The sequence below is a fragment of the Mauremys reevesii genome, linkage group 8 (assembly GCF_016161935.1).
Source record: "Mauremys reevesii isolate NIE-2019 linkage group 8, ASM1616193v1, whole genome shotgun sequence".
Taxonomy (NCBI): domain Eukaryota; kingdom Metazoa; phylum Chordata; order Testudines; family Geoemydidae; genus Mauremys; species Mauremys reevesii.
This window is the reverse complement of record NC_052630.1, coordinates 40,493,211-40,519,657: the sequence shown is the minus strand read 5'-3', so window position 1 is coordinate 40,519,657 and position 26,447 is coordinate 40,493,211. Positions and strand designations below refer to the sequence as shown.

General features: G+C 46.3%; 1 protein-coding gene and 1 long non-coding RNA gene across 8 annotated transcripts in view; one reads left to right on the top strand and one right to left on the bottom strand.

Moving 5' to 3' along the window:
• The window catches only part of ATF6 (activating transcription factor 6), a 366,260-nt gene that overhangs the window by 114,285 nt on the left and 225,528 nt on the right, over nt 1-26,447 (bottom strand). The window lies entirely within an intron of this gene.
• Nucleotides 603-18,988, top strand: LOC120370580. The gene is made up of 3 exons (XR_005583816.1): nt 603-1,161; nt 11,562-11,679; nt 18,365-18,988. It is a non-coding gene; the product is annotated as an uncharacterized LOC120370580 (long non-coding RNA).

Below are 26,447 nucleotides of genomic sequence, written 5' to 3'. Positions count from 1 at the left end.
ATTAGACTCTGCCTGTTGGTATGCATACTTCCACCTTTTCATGTTCTCTGTATGTATAAATATCCCCTGTCTGTGTGTTCCATTCTATGCATCCGAAGAAGTGAGCTGTAGCTCACAAAAGCTCATGCTTAAATAAATTTGTTAGTCTTTAAGGTGCCACAAGTACTCCTGTTTTTTTTGAAATTCTAAAGGTATCCACACAAGCTCAACAAATGATGGTGCACCAGTGATATAACATTTTTAGAGGCTGGTCCCTCTCATGGACATCAGTTTTAAATATTATGATTCATCCCATAATTTCTTTCTTTGTACTAATAGGAATAACGTTTGTCATAATGTGTTTTACGTGCTGTTGGATGAAGAGAATGTACCTTAAATTAAAACCACAAGCCCAAATTGCTTCGCAATACATTGCCTTAAAGCAATTACACAAGATGAGACCCATTTAATATACTGATATTAAAGGGTCAAAAGGGGGACAATGTAAGCAAAAGCCTAATGGGAAGAAATTGTCTCAAGTAAAATTGTACTCCATTTTGCTTATTTTGCTTTATACTCCATTTTGCTAGCTTTTAATTAGTTAGAAGAAATTGCAGCCTTGAATTAGTAAGAAGAAATTGTTCTGAGTTTATTCGTTACTGATTGTGTTAATGATTGTTCTTAGAAGGATAGACGTTTTATAGCTGTAATTGCCTTATTTACTGTTTGGTGTGAGTGAAGAATGTATGGTAATTAACTGAGAAAGGACAGCTAGGCCAGATGGTCAAGAAGGGAGTGAAGGAGTCGAGAGGCGCCAACTTTCACCCGGATGGCACATTGACAACCCTGAAGCAAAGGCATAAACCCCAAGGACAAGATAAAGAGTGGAGCCAGAGGGACGAGATAAGAAACAGCTGTGGATAATTCCCACTAACAACCCAAATATTGCTAATTGGAGCAACCTTGACTAACTCATGATTAACAGCTCCAGTGTGACACAGGGAGGTCCAGAGACTTGTATGGGAACTTATTACTATAAAAGAAGGGTGTATTGCCATGAGACTTTGGGTTCGTTCTGCATTAACATCAGAGCTTCGAATGCGTTCAACAGACGCCCAGCTCCACTCCCTCGTGTGCAGTTTCAGCTGGTCACTGGAACTGACCGAGCAACACTAAGGACTGGTAACTATAAAATCCAGCTGCAGAACCTTTTGGTGTATGTGTGTGTGAATGGAAGCATGCTGGTTTTAATGTTTAAATTGTATTCTCAATAAACGCAGCATATTGCCTTATCCCCTTTAAAAGATTCCATGTGCTTCTTATAAGCATAAGAAGCTTACGCTATACAGTTTTCTGTGAAGTGCAATACAATACAATTTTGGGTTTACACTCCAGAGGGAGTGTGCACTTGAGTGCTGGGCAATTCCTGAGCTGAGTCTTCCCATGCAGAGCTGATCTCAGTGTCTGTGTCTTTCTGCAGCTGAGTGTGGCCCTACCTGCATGTGTGCTGGCGGAGGCTCGAGGGCCTGGCTCATCAGGGAAGTGTAATGGAACCCAGAGTGGTAGAACTGATGGGCTCTGTGGTACCCCAGTATATCAGGTGGCACCCCGGAAAGGGTGTGGGAGGCAAACCATCTCAGTAGGTTAAAACAGTGTGGTAGGCTTTGTGGTAAGACCCTGAATTTTGGACAAGATAGCTGGATAATTAAATCTCAGGCTTTACAGTCAAAACTGATCACTTGCAGAAAGGAAGAAGGAATTACTATGCAGTGGGTTGGTTGTATGATGGAGATTTTCCACCTTGCTCTGAAGTAGTAGGCACTAGGAACTGCCAGGGGCAGGATACTGGACTTGATTGATGGACCTGATCTTTTGGTTCCTCTCACTCCACAGCTCAGCAGTGGAAGCCTTCTAAAACAGTGCATTCAGCATCTGGAGGTTGAGAGTAACAGAGATCTCACTTTGCTCAACAGCAACACTTATGGTTCCTTATAGAGCAATGGGCTCATGGACAATGCTCCAGTCCTCTTTAACTAGAAGGATAATGTCTATAACACAGAGATTGAGGAAAATAAAGATGCCTGGGGAATAGGGATGTTTCAAAGCTCTGCCAAGACTAGCCAGGTTTCTTTTAAAATATCTTAACATGACGGTTAACTGGCAAGCAGTGGGATACAATGCAAATTATTAATTCCTCTCTCACATTAAAATACAGCTGTAGGCCAGCTGCCACACGGAGTCAGAGGAGATGACTATAAAATTCTCTCTCTACTGGTCTACTTCTTTATATTTCCCTTACTTAACTTCTCGTGCCTGGAGGAGAAATTATTCCAATACTTGAGATAATATTTGAAATTTGTTACTAATAAGGCACTTGCTGGTCAAATGGTTGCATTCAAATACTGGCACTCACCAGGAAAAAGACAATCTAACCTGCATTTCACATTGAAATACCATGAACTTGGCACTTTGGAAAGCAGATTTTAGGTCAAATGTTTTTGTTCTAATAGTCAACAAATGTTCTGAAAGGACAGATGCCTCCTGCAGTAGGACTCGATATTCAAAGCCACTCCGCAATATCCTTTGAATTTTCCCCTTTTCTTTAACTACTGGACTTTGGGCACTATTGGCTCATCATATTTTTGATTTCTTTAATGCAGAACAGCAAATAACTGTGTGTCATTAGTAACTAAGTTTATGGAGGGATACAACTTATCCATTTTAAACACATTGCATTCAAATCTGACCCCCTTAAAAGCATTTATTGCCGTTATATAGCTCCATCCATCTCAAATCCTCACAACACTCCAAGGAAGTATGTAGGAAAGTAGCACTGTAGGGCAAACTGTAGTCAAACAGGTTAAATGACTTACTTGTTCAAGGCTTCACAGTCAGACAGTGGTAGAACTAGGAGAATTCAAAAGTTCCGATTCCCACTTCCTACTGTAAGCCACTAGACCACACAGTTCTTGGATGCAATACACACTACATTAAAGCTTATTTTCTGTTCAAATTCCTTTTTAGAAGTAAAAAATTAGGTAATGGATTAATGTAAACACAGCTCAAGTAGAAATACAATCCTCAGAGAATTCTAACTTCCCCAAAGGAAGCTGAACTTTTCATAGGTTGATGGGCATGCCAGCTTTCTGCCTCACAGAGATCATGTATCTTCTAATCCTGTTAATAAAAAGAGATCAGCTGCTCCTGAATAGCTTCAGGCTGCCTGGATATGATAAACTATTCCTAGCCTTACAGGTCCTCTGTAACTCTGCCATTAGCACAGGTCAAATAAGCTTCCCTTCCATCTGTGATCCTTTTGTATCCCACCTTTGACTTACAAAGCACCCTAACTCAGGAACATTATATATCACTGGCATTCCTCTGCATGCAGTACAGTTGCTCTAGGTACAGTGCAAAGCTAAACAAATCATAGGAATATGATGAGACATCAGAAATTCAGCCTTGCTGCAATGGAGGGGATTGGTAGGTGGTAGGACTTTTTTGAATTTAAAAACCAAAGTAATAGCTTGTGAGGAACAAAATTCAAAGTTTAAGTAAATAATTTTGGTTAAAATCACATAGGAGTTTTAAAGCTTCTAAACAGCTTTGATAATCATTTCCATGATTTGCGGAATTTGATGTGAAGTGAAAAAAAAATCTCCTGAATGTCTGCACACTGCAGTTCTGTGCTACCATGAAGAAAATTTTGGCTGCGGAATTCCTGTGATGTTTTGTAATGAGATCGGACATCAGGTTAGGGATCAACTTTCCTTCTATCAGCTCCTTCAATAAACCTAACAAAAGTCAGATTTTTAAAAAATACTATCTGATCTAAGTTACTGAGAAACCTCTTTGTGTCCACCTGCCTGTCATTTGCATATATACAGACATACCCATGCTCTTCATCTATAACCTGATATTTTCCATTTGAGCCACCCTTCACCTCCACCTCAGTGAAGTTCTGTTCCATATTACAGCTGGAGACTATTACTTTTGTGACTGTAAACTGTAATTGCAATAACATGTAATTTATGGAAGGCGTGTGAGTGAGAGGCAGGAAAATCAAAAAGGATATAATCCAGATTCTTTACTTCTCTGTCAAAATGCTAACCCAGAGTTCCTAAAAGCCTGCTTCCAAGAGATCAGGCCATCTACACTGGACACACAAGCAAATGCTGACGACTCCTCAACACTACTACACCACTAGAGAGGGAGCCCAACAAAAACAGGCAGAGTGCAAACTGTAGCAAAGAAGGTTATTTATTAGTCACTATTCTTCAAATATATTGCCTTTACAAAATCACCCTGTATGAGTGGCATCCTTGCCCTGTGAGTCAGAGAACCAGCCATAACAGTAAAGCTGTTAAGTGGCATATGCGTATGCTCCCTGGATCCTGCTAACCAATGCAAAAATTCAGTTACATTTAGGGTATTTCGAACTTGCAAGGATCTATCACAAATCAACAGTTTAATAAGGTCAGGAAGTGTGAGGTTCTGTAGGATGGCCTCTGCTGGGAAGTCATAGAATCATAGAATATTAGGGTTGGAAGAGACCTCAGGAGATCATTTAGTCCAAACCAATGCTCAAAGCAGGACCAATCCCAACTAAATCATCGCAGCCAAGACTTTGTCAAGCCTGACCTTAAAAACCTCTACGGACAGAGATTCTACCACCTCCCTAGATAACCCATTCCAGTGCTTCACCACCCTCCTAGTGAAATAGTGTTTCCTAATATCCGACCTAGACCCCCCGCCCCTGCAACTTGAGACCATTGCTTCTTGTTCTGTCATCTGCCACCATTAAGAATTACCTAGCTCCATCCTCTCTGGAACCCCTCTTCAGGTAGTTGAAGGCTACTATCAAATCCCCCCCTCACTCTTCTCTTCTGCAGATTAAATAACCCCAGATCTCTCAGCCTCTCCTTGTAAGACATGTGCTCCAGCCCCCTAATCATTTTCGTTGCCCTACATTGGACTCTCTCAAATTTGTCCACATCCCTTCTGTAGTGTGGGGACCAAAACAGGACACAATATTCCAGATGTGGCCTCACCAGTGTCAAATAGAGGGGAATAATCACTTCCCTTGATCTGCTGGCAATGGTCCTACTAATATAGCCCAATATGCAGTTAGCCTTCTTGGCGATGAGGGCACACTGCTGACTCATATCCAGCTTTTTCTCCACTGTAATCCCCCGTTCCTTTTCTGCAGAACTGCTGCTTAGTTAGGCGGTCCCCAGCCTGTAGCAGTGCATGGGATTCTTACTTCCTAAGTGCAGGACTCTACACTTGTCCTTGTTGAACCTCATCAGATTTCTTTTGGCCCAATCCTCCAATTTGTCTATGTCACTCTGGACCCTGTCCCTACCCTCCAGTGTATCTATCTCTCCCCCCAGTTTAGTGTCATCTGTGAACTTGCTGAGGGTGAATTTAATCCCATTATACAGTTCATTAATAAAGATGTTGAACAAAATCGGCCCCAGGACTGACCCCTGGGGCACTCCACTTGATACCAGCTGCCAACTAGACATTGAGCCGTTGATCACTACCCATTGAATCCGACAATCTAGCCAGCTTTCTATCCACCTTACAGTCCATTCATCCAATCCATACTTTTTTAACTTGCTGGCAAGTTAATTGTTGTGATGTCTGCAGGATCGGCACTGTAGGCTGTGTGATCTGCAGTACTGGGAGCCACAGCATATATGTCGGCTCTGTAGGCTGTGCCGGTGTGTGCATCGAGCATGCATTGGGTTTCCAAGAGTGAGCCACAGTCTGCACTGGTGCTGCGCCACTGTGTGTTGATTGTGGCTTTGGCTGAGTTGGTGCCGAGGCATGGGGTTTTGATTTCCCCTTAGTGTCTGTGTCCAAGCTGGCTCTTTTAGAGTCCGTAGCTGGATGGTCCTGTTATATAGGCTCCAGGCACTGACAGTGCAGCTGGTGCTGATGATGTTTGCCTGTTCATGGAATAGCACTTTTTGGCGGATTCTTACATTGGGGACGTAGTTACTCGCTTTTTAGACACTTTTTTAGCAGGTTGATCAGAAGTCTGGGTGGAGGAGGGACCTTGTCAGAAACTGTGGTTGGCAAGGCTTGTCCAAGCAGGGTCTGCGCTTCAGGCTCAGATGCAGGTCTGAGAGACTTCTCCATGAGAAGGAGTTTGAGTTGCAAGTCGCTAGCCTGTTTTGTTTCGGCAGTTAACTTGAGGCAATGAAGACACTTCTGTGTTATGTGTGTTTTGCCTGGGCAGTGAACACTCTGAGAGTGCCCTTTGAAACGGGTATCGAAAGCCTGCAGGTGAGGCAACATTTAAAGCCCAGGGAACCAGGCATTCCTGTCCATGGAGGCATTTGCCCTCAGAGAGGCTGACTATCTTAAAGGGCCAACTGAAACCTAACTTTAAACAATAACAAAAATATATACATATATATTTTAGAAGAGGTGATGGGGACAAAGAAAAAACAAAACAAGTCAACTATCTAAACTGCTCTGACTTGTAGCTATGGGCGGTAGAGAAGGAACCGGAGCGGGGGAGGGCCAGTTAACTGCCCATTGGGGCACGAGACGGGGACTGCGCATATGCAACCCAATCATACTGCTACCAAAAATCTCTGATTACGAGTGCAGGGGTGCATGAACACCTAAAGTGGAGCACACACAGGACAGCATTCAAAGAAGTGTTTGTTCCTGGGGTAACACCCACCAGGTAGAATCTACCTTGAAGCCAAACAGCTTTGTGTTGGTGGCCCCTTAAAGACAATTAACTCTCACAATGGCCCGTAGAAGAAACTTATCCTGTCCAGCAAGTCTTCCTGTGGATGCCTTAACCTCCAAGTGGCCAATGGCTGCCTCTGTGAGTTAGCAAGCCATGCTCATATGACCCTGGACTCCCTTGAATCATCTCCATGTTGCCTCTTTACATAAGAACAGCCGTACTGGGTAAGACCAAAGGTCCATCTAGCCCAGTATCCTGTCTACCGACAGTGGCCAATGCCAGGTGCCCCAGAGGGAGTGAACCTAACAGGCAATGATCAAGTGATCTCTCTCCTGCCATCCATCTCCACCTTCTGACAAACAGAGGCTAGGGACACCATTCCTTACCCATCCTGGCTAATAGCCATTTATGCACTTAACCACCATGAATTTATCCAGTTCTCTTTTAAACGCTGTTATAGTCCTAGCCTTCACAACCTCCTCAGGTAAGAGTTCCACAAGTTGACTGTGTACTGCGTGAAGAAGAACTTCCTATTATTTGTTTTAAACCTGCTGCCTCTTTTCTGCCCTGACACTCTGGACTTGTGGATTTATAACTGAAAAGAGCATACTGACTATGGACTGTGGACCTTCCAATTTTTTGGAAGTTACCAGAGACTTTACAAGCCAGCAGTTTGTAACATCACTGCTACAAACCTGATACAAGAAATTTGCAATGATTGTATGTATATGATCTATTAACCATTTTAACTCTCTTTTTCTTTTCTCTTATAAATAAACCTTTAGATTTTAGCTACTAAAGAATTAGTGATTATTCGGTAAGATTTGAGTTATGTGTTCACCAGATGATGTGGCTGATCTCTTAAGATCAGAAGAACCCTTGTTTGATTAAAATGGTTTTCAGTAACCACTCATCATAAAGTCTAGTGTCTGGGTGGTGAAATAAGGACTGGGATGCCTAAGGACACTGCATTTCTGACTTCTTGTTAACCAGTGCGGTGAGACAGAAGTTTACTTTTGTTACTGACTTGATATATCTAATGATAGAATAACCATCAGTCTGGGGTGCATCTGCCCTATTTCTCAGCAGTTTGTCCTGAATCTGGCATCCTCAGATGTAACCCACTGAAGCATGGTGACACTCACCTGTGTGTCAGTATTGTTCAGATAGATATTAGAGTAATAAGAATGTGTTTGGTGTTCTGACCTTATGTATAGCTTGGAGGATGCTGCATGTATTAGTCTCACTTATCTGTACCCCAAGTTACAAAACAATAGCAAATATTTGCACTGCAAACCATTATAACTGTGTAACTCATCAAACAGGAAAGAAGCCATCCTTAATGCAAATACTGGCTTCCAACAGAAGACGTTAGGCACTGCACATAGCAGCATGCCATTCTTTCCTGTGCAAGAGTTATGCAGCTAACAAGAGCAACACTGGAATGCCACACAAGGAAAAAGGAAAGTGTTTTTCCTCTATCGGCTATGATCTGTAACTTATTAAAGCAAAGGAGGCAGAGGACATTCCTGCATGAGGGCGCACGTGCTGGTGAAAGCTGAACAATGGTTAATTATCTAGCCTGACTTTGCTTGGAGAGAATTCAAGAGTTTTCCCTGACAGTTTATTCAAAATGGAATAAAAGACTTTGTTTTTCTACAGTAAAAACAGAACTCCAGTGATTCCATTGCAACGTTTCATCCAGCCACAGCTACAAATTATTCTAAAGCATGTATACTAATCCCCTCATATTATACAAAGAGGCCAACAAAATCATTCAACCCAACAAATACTCACTGGCAGCACCACATCTCTTGCACCATCTATCTAACATGGAACCTGTCTTAGGATACATTCTATGCAGCAGACAGAGTATATCCTTTGCAGCTTGTTTGTGAACAGTATAGGAGAGCCAGAACCAGGGCTGCCCGGGGGAGGGGGCAAGTGGGGCAATTTGCCCCAGGCCCCGGGCTCCACCGGGGCCCCCACGAGAATGGCTGAGGCTCCCTCCCCGGCCCCAGCCCAATCCCGTCTCCGCCCCTCTCCTGGAGCCTCAGCGCATCCAGCAGCGTCCCTGAACAGCGCTGCAGTGTGGCTCCGGTGGGGCCCCTGAGCTCCGCCCCGCTCAGAGCTGCGTGGTAAGGGGGCAGGGCTGCGAGTTCCAGCGGGGCCTGAGCTCCCTCCGCTCGGCTTGGAGCTCGCATCCTCGCCCGCTTACCACGCGGCTCTGAGCGCGACGGAGCTCAGGGACCCCACCGGAGCCACGCTGCCACTGTCAAGGGATGCTGCTGGATGCGCTGAGGCTCCGGGTGAGGGGGGTAGCTGGGGGTAAGGGGCCGGGGCTGGGGGGGGGGGTGGTTAAGGGGCAGGAGTCCCAGGAACAGGGAGGGGCAGAGGTTGGGGCGGTCAGGGGACAGGGAATGGCGGGGTTGGATTGTGGGTGTTCCGGGGGTCTGTCAGGACTCAGCGGGGGGGTGGTGGATAGGGGGTCGGGGCAGTCAGGGGACAGGGAGCAGGGGTAGGGTCCCGGGGTGGTGGTTGGGGGGAATCTCTGGGAGACGGTGAGGGGACAAGGAGCAGGATGGGTCGGGGATTCTGAGGGGGGGCGGGCAGTCGGGGGGCAGGAAGTGGGTGGGGGTCAGATGGGGGCAGAGCCAGGCTGTTTGGGAGGCACAGCCTTCCCTACCCTAAAGCTCATTCGGCAGTTTGAGGCTTGCAGAAGAGCCAAGCTGTTAGCTTTTCCATTAGGGCTACCATCCCTTTCACTTCTCAAATGCCAAATTATAGTCTATATTTTATTTCAGTGCCATAGGGAGATTCATGTCAGGGGAGGGTAGCTTCATTTAAAATTAGCCATTGGGGGAGGGATCACAATGCAGGCCACAGAATCTCACCCACCCACTCCTGTAAAAAAACCCTAACCTATGGCTGAGTTATTGAAGTCCTCAAATTGTGGTTTGAAGACCTCAAGCTGCAGAGAATCCTCCAGCAAGTGACCCATGCTGCAGAGGAAGGCGAAAAACCTCCAGGGCCTCTGCCAATCTGCCCTGGAGGAAAATTCCTTCCCAGCCCCAAATATGGTGATCAGTTAAATCCTGAGCATGTGGGCAAGACTCACCAGCCAGCACCCAGGAAAGAATTCTCTGTAGTAACTCAGATCCCACCCCATCTAACATCACATCACAGACCACTGGGCGTACTTACCTGCTGATAATCAAAGATCAACTGCCAAATTAATTGCCAAAATTAGGCTATCCCATCACACCATTCCCTCCATAAACTCATCAAGCTTAGTCTTGAAGCCAGATATGTCTTTTGCCCCCACTACTCCCCTTGGAAGGCTGTTCCAGAACTTCACTCTTCTAATGGTTAGAAACCTTCGTCTAATTTCAAGTCTAAACTTCCTAGTGTCCAGTTTATATCCATTTGTTCTTGTATCCACATTGGTACTAAGCTTAAATAATTCCTCTCCCTCCCTAGTATTTATCCCTCTGATATATTTATAAAGAGCAAACATATCCCCCCTCAACCTTCTTTTAGTTAGGCTAAAACAAGCCAAGCTCTTTGAGTCTCCTTTCATAAGACAGATTTTCCATTCCTCAGATCATCCTAGTAGCCCTTCTCTGTACCTGTTCCAGTTTGAATTCATCCTTCTTAAACATGGGAGACCAGAACTGCACACAGTATTCCAGATGAGGTCTCACCAGTGCCTTGTATAACGGTACTAACACTTCCTTATCTTTGCTGGAAATACCTTGCCTAATGCATCCTAAAACCGCATTAGCTTTTTTAACGGCCATATCACATTGGCGGCTCATAGTCATCCTGTGATCAACCAATACTCCGAGGTCCTTCTCCTCCTCTTTTACTTCCAACTGATGCCTCCCCAGCTTATAACTAAAATTCTTGTTATTAATCCCTAAATGCATGACCTTGCACTTTTAACCATTAAATTTCATCCTATTACTATTACTCCAGTTTACAAGGTCATCCACATCTTCCTGTAGGATATCCCGGTCTTTCTCTGTGTTAGCAATACCTCCCAGCTTTGTGTCATCCGCAAACTTTATTAGCACATTCCTACTTTTTGTGTCAAGGTCAGTAATAAAAAGATTAAATAAGATTGGTCCCAAAACTGATTCCTGAGGAACTCCACTAGTAACCTCCTTCCAGCCTGACAGTTCACCTTTCAGTATGACTCTCCTTTCAATTTTCATATTGATCCCCATTTTTTCCAATTTAACTAATAATCTCCCATGTGTAAGCGTATCAAATGCCTTACTGAAATCGAGGTAAATTAGAACCACTGCGTTTCCTTTGTCTAAAAAAATCTGTTATCTTCTCAAAGAAGGAGATCAGGTTGGTTTGGCACGATCTACCTTTTGTAAAACCATGTTGTATTTTGTCCCAGTTACCATTGACCTCAATGTCCTTAACTACTTTCTCCTTCAATTTTTTTCCAAGACCTTACATACTGCAGATGTCAAACTAACAGGCCTATAGTTGGTTCTCTGACTCAAAGCCCTATAGTTACTCGGATCACTCTTTTTCCCTTTCTTAAAAATAGGAACTATGTTAGCAATTCTCCAGTCGTACGGTACAACCCCTGAGTTTACTGATTCATTAAAAAATTCTTGCTAATGGGCTTGCAATTTCATGTGCCAGTTCCTTTAATATTGTTGGATGAAGATTATCTGGGGCCTCCGATTTTGTCCCATTAAGCTGTTCAAGTTTGGCTTCTACCTTGAATGTGGTAATATCTACCTCCATCTCCTCATTCCCATTTGTCATCCTACCCTTATTCCTAAACTCCTCATTAGTCTCATTAAAGACTGAGGCAAAGTCTGTGTGTGTTTTAATCTGCTTACAGAGAAATATTCCTGCTGAGCTAGTGGCACAGGGAAATGAGAAAACTAACAGCAATGACTTCACTCAGTTGCAGAAGATAATTCAGCCATACAAAGATTGAAGAATTTGAACTTATCTAGGTAAGAAGCATTTACCATTAAACTTTTTAGTTAAAATGATGGACTTGGGAGTTAAGAACACTATCCCTGTCCTTGCCAGTGTTTCACTATGTCCCTTCACCTCTTTATGCTTCCATGTTCACCTCTGTAGAATGGGGATATTACTTCCCCGGCAGGGGTCCTGGCACCAATGCTTGGGAAATGCTTTGACGTCCTTGTTGTACATATATACACAGTTACAACTTTGAACAAAATGCCTTTTGAACTGGGTTTGAGTATTAAGGGTCTTGTTTTCATCAACACTGATCCCCTTTCCCTCACTCTGGGTAATTTATGCCTGCTATAAAGCCCTTGTACGTTGCCAGAGTGGTGCAAAGGGGTCTTAGTGTCAAAGAGAATTAGAGCCTAAATATTTAGCTTCTGGAAGTGGTTGGTGCTCTGCGTTCCATACTGTGGGAGGTGAAGGGTGTGAGCAGAGACAGGGAGAGATGCTCTGTCACTTCCACCCAATGCTCTGACCAGAGTTGATTCAATACATTTCTTTATTTATATATTTTAACTCAAATATCTCCATACACTCTACCTCCCCAACAGTGTAAACCCCACCGACAGGACTGCAAAAATGTGACAAAATGAGTGCTGCATAAAAAAACCCATACCTATGTAACAGAACAACAGGAAACAAATGCTGTTCCCAATCAGAAGCCAGCCTGGGTTTCAGCATTAAACCCCCAGATCGAACCAGCGACTTTAATTCAGGGCTGGGTGGGTCTCTGTACATCTTGGCAGCAAGGCCTGGCAAAGCTCCTACGCAGCCTAACGTCTACATGGTGGTCTGGCAGCTGTGAGTGGAGCCAACATTCAACCCCCCCTCTCCTTTTTTTCTTCCCAAAATGTTAGTTCAGAAAAAAACAAAGCTTTAATTCAAATTACAGTGGGCCAAATCCATCCCTGATGGATGTGCTTTGAGCTGTGCAATGTGCACTGCATTACAAGTGCTCATTGGGAGAATGCAGGTCCTGGAGGACATTCAAAAGGCTAAAAAATTTATTACTGTCTCTTCTCATTAAAAAGCAGCCAAAGGAATCATGGTAAAACAAATCTTTATCTATGTTACCAGTAACAGCTTTCATGATTAAAACAGGAAGATTTTGAAAAGCAAGTTTCATTTAATCATTTCTGATGTTTGCTTCCTTTTCTGCATTTCTCCCAGACCAGACTGTTTCTAGCTAAGTCTCATGTCTATCCAGTATTAACAAACGGTATGTTCCGTCTGGATTTTCAATGCTGCAGAGGAAGGGATAAATCACTCCAAGAAACGGACTGCAATTCATTGGTTGTTTCAGCAATAAAACAGATAAAGGAGATTTTCACAGGCACAAATATCAGCTAGGTGCCTAACTCCATTGAGTAGCACTGGGAGCTGGATGCCTAACTGCCTCTGAGATTTCTTCCCCTAATTGTTTAGCTTAAACTACCTGTCCCTTTTTCTCCAGGGGTAACAATGCATGCAATAGTTTAATACGCTGGCATGTGGTCCTCTCTAGAAGATTTAGAATTTGAAAACAGCTCACAGTAACCAGGGAGGAGAAACAAGTCAGAGGGTAATTTTTTGGGTAACAGGTGAGGAAAATCATTCATGCAGGCAATCAAAAGTGGAGATTCAACTCTAACTATTGTGTCAGAAAGGAAGGTAAATAAACTGTACATGTTTCATCACTAATGCTGGATGTTTCCTTAGCAAAAGGCATTCCCAGGTGCCAGCAACAATTTATTTGGACCCCAGTTTGCAGCGTGACGGGGGTAAAAGGAACAGGTAAAGGTTGATGGACACGGTCTATGGAGAACAGTTTATTCTACAAAGATAAGAAGGTGGCCCCTGATAACTGGGTCCATAATGGGGCTTTGGAGCCTTCCATAATTTTTCCATCATGTGTGTGCATGGACAGTTGCCTGCCAATTCCATGAATTTAAGCAGCAGGCTTAATACTCTCCCAGATCATAAACACCAAATTACACTGAAAAAAGCAAGAAGGAAGCTCTTTAAAGGCATAAGTGTACAGAGACTCACTCATGTCCTTGTCATTGACAGAAACATCAGCCCACAGCTTTTCAAGCTAGACTCACAGCTCTCATTTTTATTGTTCCTACTGAAAAGCTGTACATTTGTTCCACCTTCCCAGGCCAGTTTTTAGGCACATGTTTTAAATACAAAGGTTCACATGAAGAGAAGCCTTTTATCTCCTCATATCCAGTCAGGCACAGCTGGAAAGCACTCAGAATGCCACGTCTCTGGTCTGTTTGTGTTCTCATATAGCACACATTACTGTGGTACCTAAGCATTCCCCTCCGTGCTGGCCCAGGCTGGATGGAACAGATTACGTTCCTCTTATGCACAAAGGACCTCCCCAGGAGAGAATGACTCTCTCAAAGGTATGATGTCTCCAGAGTTTCTTCTGGGGCAGTGCAGCTCCACACTGCCCCCTCTGTCTTAAAAGTCATAGCCCAATGGGATTTGGAGGGGGTTTCTTTTATATCCCAGGGAAAGAGAATACCAGAGTTTCAGCATCTCTTATGACTTTTTTTTTTTTTTTATAAATAAGGGACCTGGTGCCAGGGAAACGTTGCTGAAGTCATTCACTGGAATTCTTTAGCTTTTGTTATGCAGCAGGTCACACTAAAACTATGGCCCCTTCTGGCCTAAAAATCTATAAATCTGCCTTGTGCTTTTCCATTATCAATTTTCAAGGCCAGTTATGCACACATTATCATGGATTGAAAAGTATCAAAGCAATCTGAACTATTTTTGTAAACTTCCTGCAGAATGTGATGCAATCACGTCAAGCAGCCACAGAAGCCATTTACAAAGATGTGGTTTACAAAAATAAAATACTGCATTCATAGCACTTTGCAAATTTGCTGGGATTTCCAACTTTCAATAATGCTTAAAAACACAAGATACTATCACAGCTCTACTTTGGTTCTAATCAGAAATGGGAGAAGAGAAGAACTCCATGAAGTTTATTAGGGACCTTTCTACATGAATTTAATTTACCTGGAAAGCACTTAAGGTGCTGTGATAATGTATGCTAGATACAGCAAACCAACAGATTCGAAAGGTAGGTAAGGGGTACTAGCGAAGACATTTCCAAAGTGTTTAATTTATTGTCTGGATCATACTTCTCCTTGACACCATTCGTGACATTCTGGCATATAGAGCCTCATCTGGCAGGAGATAAGCACCTTTTGCTCATACTGATTCCAGTGAGATTCTAGAATGCTCAGTACAAGAGGGCCAAGCATAGAAAAGACGGTTACTCACCTTTGTAACTGTTGTTCTTCGAGATGTGTTGCTCATATCCATTCCAGTTAGGTGTGTGCGCGCCGCGTGCACGCTCGTCGGAAGATTTTTACCCTAGCAACACTCGGTGGGTCGGCTGTGGCGCCACTATAGCGCCGGATATATACCCCTGCCGACCCAACGGCCCTTCAGTTCCTTCTTGCCGGCTACTCCGACAGTGGGGAAGGAGGGCGGGTTTGGAATGGATATGAGCAACACATCTCGAAGAACAACAGTTACAAAGGTGAGTAACCGTCTTTTCTTCTTCAAGTGCTTGCTCATATCGATTCCAATTAGGTGATTCCCAAGCCTTACCTAGGTGGTGGGGTCGGAGTGAGATGTTGCAGAATGCAAAACTGCTGAACCAAAGGCTGCATCGTCTCTGGACTGTTGAACCAATGCATAATGTGAGGCAAAGGTGTGAATCGATGACCAGGTAGCTGCCCGACATATTTCCTGGATGGGGACAAGGGCCAGGAAAGCGGCAGAAGAGGCTTGCGCCCGAGTAGAATGGGCGGTGAGATGGCTAGCAAGAATGTCAGCCAATTCATAGCATGTTCGGATGCAGGACGTCACCCAAGACGAGATCCGTTGGGAAGAGACCGGCATGCCTTTCATGCGGTCTGTCACCGCTACAAAGAGCTGAGGCGAACGTCGGAAGGGTTTGGTTCTCTGTATATAAAAAGCGAGAGCCCTACGGACATCCAAAGTATGTAGTTGTTGTTCCCGACGCGATGAGTGCGGCTTTGGGAAAAAGACTGGGAGGAAGATGTCTTGATTGACATGAAAGCCAGACACCACCTTAGGGAGGAAAGAGGGGTGCGGTCACAGCTGTACCTTTTCCTTGTGGAATACTGTATACGGGGGATTCGCTGTCAAGGCCCGAAGCTCCGATACTCGTCTCGCTGAGGTGATAGCGACAAGGAAGGCCGTCTTCCAGGAAAGGTACAGCAGCGAGCAGGTGGCTAGAGGCTCAAAAGGGGCCCCCATAAGCTTGGCTAGCACCAGGTTTAGATCCCAGGTAGGGGTTGGGCGTCTGACTTGAGGGTACAACCGTTCCAATCCCTTAAGGAACCTGGAAATTATGGGGTGAGAAAAAATTGAACGGCCACTTTCGCCTGGGTGGAAGGCGGAAATAGCTGCCAGATGTACCTTTATAGAAGAGACCGCCAGGCCCTGCTCCTTCAGGGACCAGAGCTAATCCAGGACTGTAGGGACAGAAACCTGTCCGGGGACTAAGTTACTCTGAGCGCACCAGTGGGAGAAACGCTTCCACTTGGCGAGATATGTCATCCTAGTGGAAGGCTTCCTACTTTTCAAGAGTACCTGTTGTACCGAGGCAGAGCAACGCAACTCAGATTGGCTCAACCACGCAGCAGCCATGCTGTGAGATGAAGGGATTGCCGGTCCAGGTGGTGAAGCCTGCCGAAGTCCTGTGTTATGAGGTCCGGCCAGAGTGGCAGGGGAATCGGGTCTGCCACTGAGAGGTCGAACAACAGGGTGTACCAATGCTGCCTCGGCCACGCTGGAGCAATGAGGATCAGGTGGAGAACTGGATCTTTTGCTTTTCAGTATTTAAATTAAGTAAATTCATTAAAACATATATTTGAGCTAATAAATATTTTGTTTTAAAGTCCTACATATTGGCCATTTATGTATTTTTGTGCTCCATGGTGCCATGTTAATCACCGTAGCATCAGACTGGCTAGAAGCAGCCCAAAACAATGGCAGAAAATGGAAATAGTTTGTAATTTCTCAGCTTAAGCACATATTTATCAAGTCTCTACATTAGTTTCTGCGTATTTCTTTTCCTGGGAATTCTCTGGTTTAAATATAAAGACTGGAAGCCTTAAATATAAATGTTTGGGCTGCCTTCTCTTCTGTCCACGGGGAAGTGGTGATAGTCTGTACAAAGTCATCTGCTCATAACAGCACCTGGACTCGTATTTATAAAATATTAGGCTTTAGCTTTAGGCAGTTAAAAACCTGGCAAAAGAGTGAATTCACACAGAAATCAGATGGCTTCATCTGTCCAGAATTAACTGTTAAAATGGGTTTAATCTATTAAAAGCCAAATTCATTTTTCCTGCGCATTCAAAAATTAGGCTCCATACAATGAATCTTTTAGTTATATAATAACAAACACATGCAGGGCTACCAGATATAATGCAGTTGGAAATGGCCAAAGAGAAAACTGTGCCTGGAAACAGTGAAAGCAGAAAGTTAATCTACACTAGTTTACACTACTGCGGTAAATTGATCTAATTTCCGTAACTTCAGTTACTTTATTCACGTAACTGAAGTCGACGTAGTTAGATCCACTTACTGTGGTGTCTATAATGCGCTGTGTCAATGGGAGAGCATCTCCCGTCGACTTGCCTTATGCTTCTCGGAGAGGTGGAATACACAAATAGATGGGAGAGTGCTCTCCCATCGATTTAGCAGGTCTTCACCAGACCCGCTAAATCGAAACTCGCTGCTGTGCCAATCTACCGGTAAGTATTGTGGCAGAACTCTGACCTTGCCCCCGTGGGTCCTGCGCTTCTAGGCGGTTTATGCTAGCCTCAGTGGCTCACTGTAACCCTCAACGTAGCCCTTCTCTCTCTAGGGCCAGGGTTACAGTCTACTGAGCCCTTTTCATCTTAGGCCAGCAAGGAGGTTGGTGAGAGAACTCCCACAGTCTCTGTTGTCCCTGGGGGCTTATTTCAGAACAGTTTAGCCTCCTGTCCTGACAGGGGCCTGACTTCCCCTCCCAGGAGATGTTCCGGTAGTGGTGGGTTGGGGGGAACCCGGGCCCGCCCTCTACTCCAGTTCCGGCCCAGGGACCCTAATGGTAGCAGCTGTTGGCAGCCAACCTTTCACTGCCAAAGTTGCTACATTTCCCTGGGCCACTTCCCCACAGCTCTCCTGCTTCTCCCTTCTTCACCCTTACCTTAGGGCTCCCTTAACGATGGTTTGAGGGTATCTTCATTAACCAGCCCTTCAGCCACACTTCCTCTCCTCTGGCTCCCTGGCTCTCCTCTGCCTCACTGGAGTGAGCCCTTTTTATAGTATCAGTGGGGCCTTAATTAGAGTCAGGTGGTCACATTAGCTTAATGGCCTCACCTGATTCTTTGCAGATTAATTAGAGTCAGGTGTTCTCATTAGCCTGGAGCAGCCCCTGCTCTGGTCAGTCAGGGAACAGAAAACTGTTAATCCAGCGGCCAGTATATCTACCTTATGCTATTCTGCTGTACCCAACTGGCCTGGGTCTATCACAGTATAGACATGCCCTAAGGGTGTCAGTGTGTGCACTCCAACATGTTCTAGGAGAATGCTGACTATTGTCAAATACAAGTATATTCAAAATATTCCTTTTTCATGCAGGGACGGTTCTCTTACAGGCAATGGTTAGAATGCGGCGAAGAAGAACTAAGGAGGACTTTGTCTGTGAGGTTATGATGATGCACTCCGCAGCCGAGAAACAGGAATTGAAGGAGTGGCGGAACAGCGAGAAGAGGGACCAAAAGGAGAACGTGGCACACCTGAAGGAAGCCATGGAGCAGCTCTTAAACATTATGGAGCACCAAGTGGACACGCTTCAGGCAATACTAGCTCTTCAAACCGAGCAGCTCCATGACTGCCCTCCCCTGTAGCTGCTGTCACAAAACACACACACTACCAACACACTGTTATCAACCTCCTGGCTCCACTCTACCCTCAGCATTCCACTCCTCCCAGTCCAGCAGTGTGGATTCCCACTACCCACTGCACTCAACACCCATCCCTCTGCAGTTTGGCCCTGCTGAAGTACAGCACCCACTGTATTGTACTCCAAAGGAGAAGGTTGGGTACGATCCCTGGATATACACAAATCTGTAGTCGTCTCAGGACCCCTCCTCCCCTCAAGACCTTCCCTTTCCTCATCCCCCTCCCCAGCTGATGGATTTTTTTGTTTGACTTTCTCCTCCATTTGTTGTCTTTTAATAAGAGAATTGTGTTGGTTTGAAAGCAATCTTTATTCTATTAAGTGAAAGCAAAAAGAGCACTGCAAAGCAACATACAATTATGTTAAGCCCCCTTCTTGCATCATGTGCACCAATCACCTCCTAGCATTACAAACTGAAATCCTGACCATAGCAACAAATATTAGTGGCTTTCGTCTTCAAATTGCAGCCTCAAGGCATCCCTGAACCTTATTGCCCCATGCTGCACCCCTCTAATAGCCCTGATCTCTGGCTGTTCAAACTCAGCCTCCAGGCACCGAGCCTCTGCGCTCCAGTCCTGAGCGAAGCTTTCACCCTTCCCTTCACAAATATTATGGAGCGTACGGCATGCGGCTATAAGCCTAGGAATATTGTCATCGGCCATGTCCAGCTTCCCATAGAGGCATCACCGGAGGGCTTTTAAACGGCCATATGCACACTCAACAGCCATTCTGCACTTGTTCAGCCTGTTGTTGAACTGCTCCTTGCTGCTGTCAAGTTGCCCTGTGTATGTCTTTATAAGCCATGGCATTAAGGAGTAGGCGGGGTCTCCCAGGATCACAATGGGCATTTTGACTTCCCCTAAGGTGATTTTCTGGTCTGGGACGAAAAGTCCCTGCTTGCAGCTTCTTGAACAGGCCAGTGTTCTGAAAGATGCGTGCGTCATGCACATTTCTGGACCAGCCTGCGTTAATGTCTGTGAAAGCCCACGGTGATCCACAAGTGCCTGGAGAACTATTGAGAAATACCCCTTGTGATTAATGTACTCTGTGGCTAGGTCATCTGGTGCCAGAATTGGAATGTGCGTGCCATCTATCACCCCTCTGCAGTTAGGGAAGCCCATTTGTGCAAAGCCACCAAAATGTCACGCACGTTACCCAGAGTCATGGTCTTTTGGAGCACGATGCGATTAATGGCCCTGCAGACTTCCATCAACACGACTCCAACGGTTGACTTTCCCACTCTGAACTGGTTAGCAACCGATCAGTAGCAGTCCAGAGTAGCCAGCTTTCACAGTGCAATCGCCACACACTTCTCCAGCGCAGGGCAGCTCTCATTCTCGTGTCCTTGCGCCACAGGGCTGGGTTGAGCTCATCATACAGTCCCATGAATGTGGCTTTCCACATGAGAAAGGTCCGCAGTCACTGCTCGTCATCCCAGACGTACATCATGATGTGATCCCACCACTCAGTGTTTGTTTCCTGAGCCCAAAAGCAGTGTTCCACAAGCAATCTCGTGTCGTAGCTACTACATGTGGAGAGATCAATGTTGCACTCCTCTTGCCTTTGTAGTTTAAGGAATAACTCCACTGCCACTCATGACGTGTTGATCAGAGCGAGCAGCATACTGGTCAGCAGTTCAGGATCCATTCCTGAGGCCTGAAAGAGGCAGGGCACGCTGTACACAAACCATTGAAAGATGGCGCCAAATGCGGACAGAAACACAGGGATTGCTGGGATTCCCCCCGACTCCCTCTGCCTTCCCACAAGTCTTAGAGGCAAAAGAGAAAAAGGTGCTTTGTGGGATAGCTGCCCAGACTGCACCGCTCCAAATAGTGCCACAAGTGCCACAAGTGTGAACAGACTATTGCTCAGGCAGCTGTCAATGTGAACACACAACAGTGGTTTTCCTTCTGTTGTCTCTGAGCGGCACTTTAACTGCTGGTGTTGTAACTTTGCCAGTGTAGACGTGTCCTGAGTCTGCTTCATTGCAGGACCTGCCTCAGGTGTCTGTTATGCCATTCACTCAACTTTGTCTATCTGTCTGTAAAGCGGTAACTTTTGAACTCCACATCTGAGCAATTCCAAAATTCCAAGAGAAGTTCTAGGCAACAATGGGCAGAACTCTACTGAACTTGGGGGAAATCAGAAAACGAAAAGGGAGAAAATATGGGACACTTTGAAACTCTGACATCTGTTTTGCACAGCCACAGTTCAAACACCTTTGCAGTTGTCTACAGAAAACAACTGGTTCATTGCACCCATTAACACAGGCCTGCACAACATGCGGCCCGCGGAGCCTCACTGTGTGGCCCACCGGGGGATTCTAAATCCCCCCCACACGGCACTCTGCGGGCAGCCCAGAGCCCTTTGAATCCTAGCTGCGGCCGGGAATCAGAGGGCTCTGGGCTGCCGGCAGCCGCGGGGAGCCCAGAGCCTTTTAAATCCCAGCTGCGGCCGGGAATCAGAGGGCTCTGCGCTGCCCGCAGGGGCAGGGAGCCCAGAGCCTTTTAAATCCCAGCCGCGGCCAGGAATCAGGGCTCTGGGCTGCCGGCAGCCGCGGGGAGCCCAGAGCCCTTTAAATCTCAGCCGGGGCCGGGATTCAAAGGGCTCTGCGCTGCCCGCTGCGGCGGGGAGCCCAGAGCTCTTTAAATCCCAGCCGCGGCCAGGAATCAGAGGGCTTTGGGCTGCCTGCAGCCGCGGGGAACCCAGAGCCTTTTAAATCCCAGCCGCGGCCGGGAATCAGAGGGCTCTGGGCTGCCAGCAGCCGTGGGGAGCCCAGAGCCTTTTAAATCCCAGTCGCGGCAGGGAATCAGAGGGCTCTGGGCTGCCTGTAGCTGTGGGGTACCCAGAGCCTTTTAAATCCCAGCCGCGGCCGGGAATCAGAGAGCTCTGCGCTGCCCGCAGGGGCAGGGAGCCCAGAGACCTTTAAATCCCAGCCGTGGCCGGGAATCAGAGGGCTCTGGGCTGCCGGCAGCCGCGGGGAGCCCAGAGCCTTCTAAATCCCAGCCGCGGCTGGGAATCAGAGGGCTCTGGGCTGCCTGCAGCCGCGGGGAGCCCAGAGCCTTTTAAATCCCAGCCGCGGCCGGGAATCAGAGGGCTCTGGGCTCCCCGCGGCTGCCAGCAGCCCAGAGCCCTTTGAATTCCAGACCCTGGCCGCTGATTGCCCCCTCCCCAGATCCCTGCCCCAACTGCCCCCCAGGACTCCCACCCCCTATCTAAGCACCACTGGTCCTTGTCCCCGATTACCCCCTCTCAAGACCCCTGCCCCTAACTGCCCCTTGGGACCCCAGCCCCTATCTAAGCCTCCCTTCTCCTTGTCCCCCACCGCCCCTCCTGAGACCCCACCCAACTTCCCCAGGACCCCACCCCCTACCTGTCCCCTGATAAACCTCCTGGACTCCCATGTCTATCCAATTGCTGCCTGTCTGCTGACTGCCCCTCCGAACCTCTGCCCCATCCAACCCCCCCTGCTCCATGTCCCTTGACTGCCCCCCCGGAACTCCCTACCCCTTCTCCAACCCCCAAACCGCTTACTGTGCCACTCAGACCAGCATGTCTGGCTCCGTGCAGCTCCAGACAGTTGCTGCCATGCTCCCCCATGGAGCCCACAGCCCTCTCCCACCCCCAGCACCTGCCTTCCAGATTTGAACACCTCAAAATTCAGGAGTGCTCAAGCTCGGTTTGGGCAGCTTTTACTTCATTTCTCCAAAATCAAATATACTGATCCACTGTAACTTGCTGTAGAAAAAATAGGATAAAATTGAGCAAGAAATGCTTATTAGGACTGGAATTGCTATTTTCAACAGCCATTGCCTTTTTGTTTGTTTGAAAGGAAGACAGTGATATTGCATTGGCAAATTCCCCATAGAAAGAAAGAGTGGAACAAAAGAATAATAAAGGCACCTGAACTTTTCCTCATTTATGGAGGACAGTCTTATAATATGCATCCAGACATCCTCCAATCACACAAGCTGAAAATTGTTCCACTTTACTGCAGCTCTGTAACCATATGGGAACCAATCCTGTCTGTGTTTTGTGCACATCCAAAATTCTGGCTGAATGACCCGCCCTGGGAGCGAGTTACCAGTGACCCAGGGCTGGGGTGGCAGGAGGTGTGTGGGGGGGGCACTGGTGGGGGGGAGCCCAGGGCTGGGGCAGCAGCAGGGGGGAGGGAGGGCACTGGTGGGGAGAAGAGGGGGACGCCCAGCACTGGGGTGGCAGGGGGTGTGGGTGGGTGGGTGGGGGGAGAGCCCAGGACTGGGGCAGCAGGAGGGTACAGGGGGATCCCAGGGCTGGGAAGGGGACAGCCAGATTTTTTTTTGCTTGAGGCAGCAAAAAACCTAGAGCCGGCCCTGCCGGGTTCCCCCAGCCGCCGGAGCCCCGGGCCCTTTAATTTGACCCTGAGGGCTCCCAGCCACCTCTTTAGCTGGGAGCCCCTGGTTGATTTAAAATAAAGTATCACCTCCCCACCCCCAACCTTCCTTCTTGACCCACAGCTGTTTTGGTGGGGCAGCGCTGGGGAAGGAGGGTTTGTTTCCGTAGGGCTGGGCGGCCCTGGGGTGGGGTGTTTCCTCGGGCTGGGAGGTTTTGGCCCTCAGCTGTTTTCTTTGGAGGAATGTGGCCCTCGCCACTTTACAAGTTGTGCAGGCCTGCATTAACATGTTCAAGCATAACACCACCCCCAACTAATTTCTGCTCATCCTCCCAACAGAGTTTAACATGTTGACATTCTGACGCTCTAAATGACTTGCCTCCCAAACAAATAATGGTGCTGGGGGAGAGGGAGAATGGGGGAGTGCACACAACTCTGATATGGCAGGGGGGAAATGGGAGATTTTGGTATGAGAGGAGAGAGCCACATACATTCCTGGTGGTGGTGGGAAACCAGGGGACCCTGGTAAAGGGGGCACATAGAGCCTCTAGCATGGAGGGAAAGGTGGGGATGGGGCAAATAGAGCCTCTGGCATGAAGGGAAGAGGGGTGAAAATGGAGGACCCTTGTGTGGGGAGGAGGGGCACACAGAGCCCCTGAAAGTAGGGAAAGTTGGATGGGGTGAAAACAGAGCCACTGGCATGGGGAGGATAAATGGGGGGCCCTGGTATGGGAGTAGGGAGGAATGAGGGACACACACAGCCCATGGCAGGGCAGGGAGGTGGGAATGGGGAGCCCACAGAGCCCCCCGCAGGAAGGAGATTGGAGGAGCTGCTTAAGGATAAATAAATGTGCCTGCCTGTCTGAGTACAACTATCTTTCTATTGTGGAAAACAGCACAAATTGTTTGGTACATGACACTTCTCTAGTCATGAAATCCAGTTTTTATTCTCCCTGCTGAAGCCTCATTTACCTTCCGATCACCTCCAAACTCTTTTCCCCTCTCTTACTTCCTGGTTATTGTTTCTTGCCAGTATCATGAAGAGTAGGTCTTTCATGGAAACTCTGAAAAACCATACTGTCTCAATCTATTTCTTGCCCACAATTCTTTGTCTGCCAAATCTGCAGCACACATTTTATATACATATATATTACTGGTCACATCTGTCTGCAACCATGCTGTTTTTTTGTTCTGGTGACATCTTTGTAAGCTGTTCTATATTCATCATAATTATCTACAGCGTATGTTGTCCTTCCAAATGCTAGTTAAAAAATAACACAGTATTGGTTAGGTCTGAGAACTGGGACATTTGATGCTGAAGGAAGCTCAGTCATGGGATTAATTTCTGACTCATGAAGTTCCAGTAAACTGTACAGAAGACAATAGAATCAGGAGTAAGTAATAAAGAAAATGGACTTCAATCTGTCTCCCACACTACAGGCCATCAAGTAACTTCTTCTCTTCTTACTTTACACAAATACACTTGACACAGACACAGCAAGCTTCAGTGCAGTACTTCATTCCTGGTTTATTCAGGGACCTTTTTAAACAGCAGTTCTGCTTCCAAGGAGCTAAGTCTTACAGAGTGTTTTCTTCATTTGAATTATCTAGACTTTGTATTTTCAAACATCTTCCTGAAGCCACCTATGGGACTCTAGAGTTTATACAAATATGACAATTAACACTGGATGTGATACAACTGCAACAGGCACAACAACAATGCAGCTTCTTTCCCAGGAGCATTTTGTGGATATCACTCCAGTCCTGGCTAACTGCCCTTCAAGTCTGGCTGAGGCAAGCACCTGAAGCCCGGAAGTGGGATTGTACAGCTGGCAGCTGTTCCTCTATCACTTTTACTGCGTAAGGATCAGCAATGTCTCTTCCCTTCTTTACTGCTGAGGAGAAGGCATATGCTCCACTAGGACACGGCTTCCAAACTTTGTATCAAAAGCAGGGGAAGAAGAGAAAACTTGTGATTCAGCTGGAAAGTGCCACAGTGCATACACTGCCCTGGTCTTTCTGAAATTGTGTTATTTTGATAACTCCCATGCCATTAGTGCACCAGTCCCCAGTAGGTGCTTTCAGCCTTAACTCCAGGTTAACAAAGATTCTCTGGAGATTTCTGGATTTTTTTGTAATGGCCCTAAGGCCCTCAAGCAAGCAGCCCTGCTCCTGCAGACATTGCTCCGGAAGAGCGAGCTCCAGGGCAGGAGACCCAGGAAGTGAAGAGTCTCCCGTTTGGACACCAGTTACTTCCTTCTGATTTATGAACTTTGTGGAGGAGAACCAGGGAGTGAAGATTTCCTCCCCTGCTCCCTTTCACGAGAGACACTCTGCAGCCACTAGGGTGGATTGGGGCTTCTGAATGTGGTATGAGGGCTGGAACTAAACTGTGTTACGTTGTGTCAAGGTGCAGAGTGAGACTGGGGAGGGGGATTTCTTCTTGTTGTGGAGGGAAGAGAGAGTCTGCACTGGTAGAAGGGAAAAGGAAAATTGTCATAAGCACTGCAGGACCGTGGGGTTCTTTTGTTGACAGTGGGCGTGTCGGGGGAGGGGAGGAAGGAGTGTTGGGGGATTGCACAGATCACAGTATTAAATGCAGTTAGTTGGCCAAATCCTAAATTGTGATACAGGGAAGTATCTGTGCTTTGAAAAGGAATGGAAAAAGTGGTGACTGGGTATGCTACTGGCTTTTTAAACTCCTTAAGTGAATCAGACTTTAAATCATCTGCTTTCCCTAATTACAGCAATTGTTCTCTCACCCTGAAAAGATGTCATCATAATTAATAAGCCTCTTGTGATGTTGTCAATGGTCTTTAACAAGACCTTATAAGAGTAGGATCTGCTTGCATATCAGAATTAGAGTGGAATAGATCAAATGTTTTTCTTCTAACCACATATATGAGGGGGGAGGGAAAAAGGGAGGACCTGCAGGCCAAAATAAATGGGAATTAATTTGCTTTCTCAAATATTTTACTTTAATTACCTTTCAAAGCAAGTCAGTTATCCATGGTTTAAAGAGCAGCTGACTTCTCTTGGAAAACTTACAAGAGTCTCTTTAGAAACTGCACCTAGATTCTGTTTTCTGTATTTCTCACCCTATATTCTTAATCAACAATAGCTCCGTGTTTGCACATGAGAGATACCATAATTAGTCTTACATCACTATCATCTTCACTAGCTCAGTGATGTCAAAGAGAGACTTATAAATGACTTCCAATGAGGAATCAACAGTACAAGCAGATGAAATCCTAAACATGCAAGTTATAGTGATATTACAGGGCCCTATGTACTTCACGGCAGGTAGGCCCTAAACCTGAAGAAAGGCATCTTCATTTAGGGTTGCCAACTCTCCAGTATTGTCTTGGAGTCTCCAGGAATTAAAGATT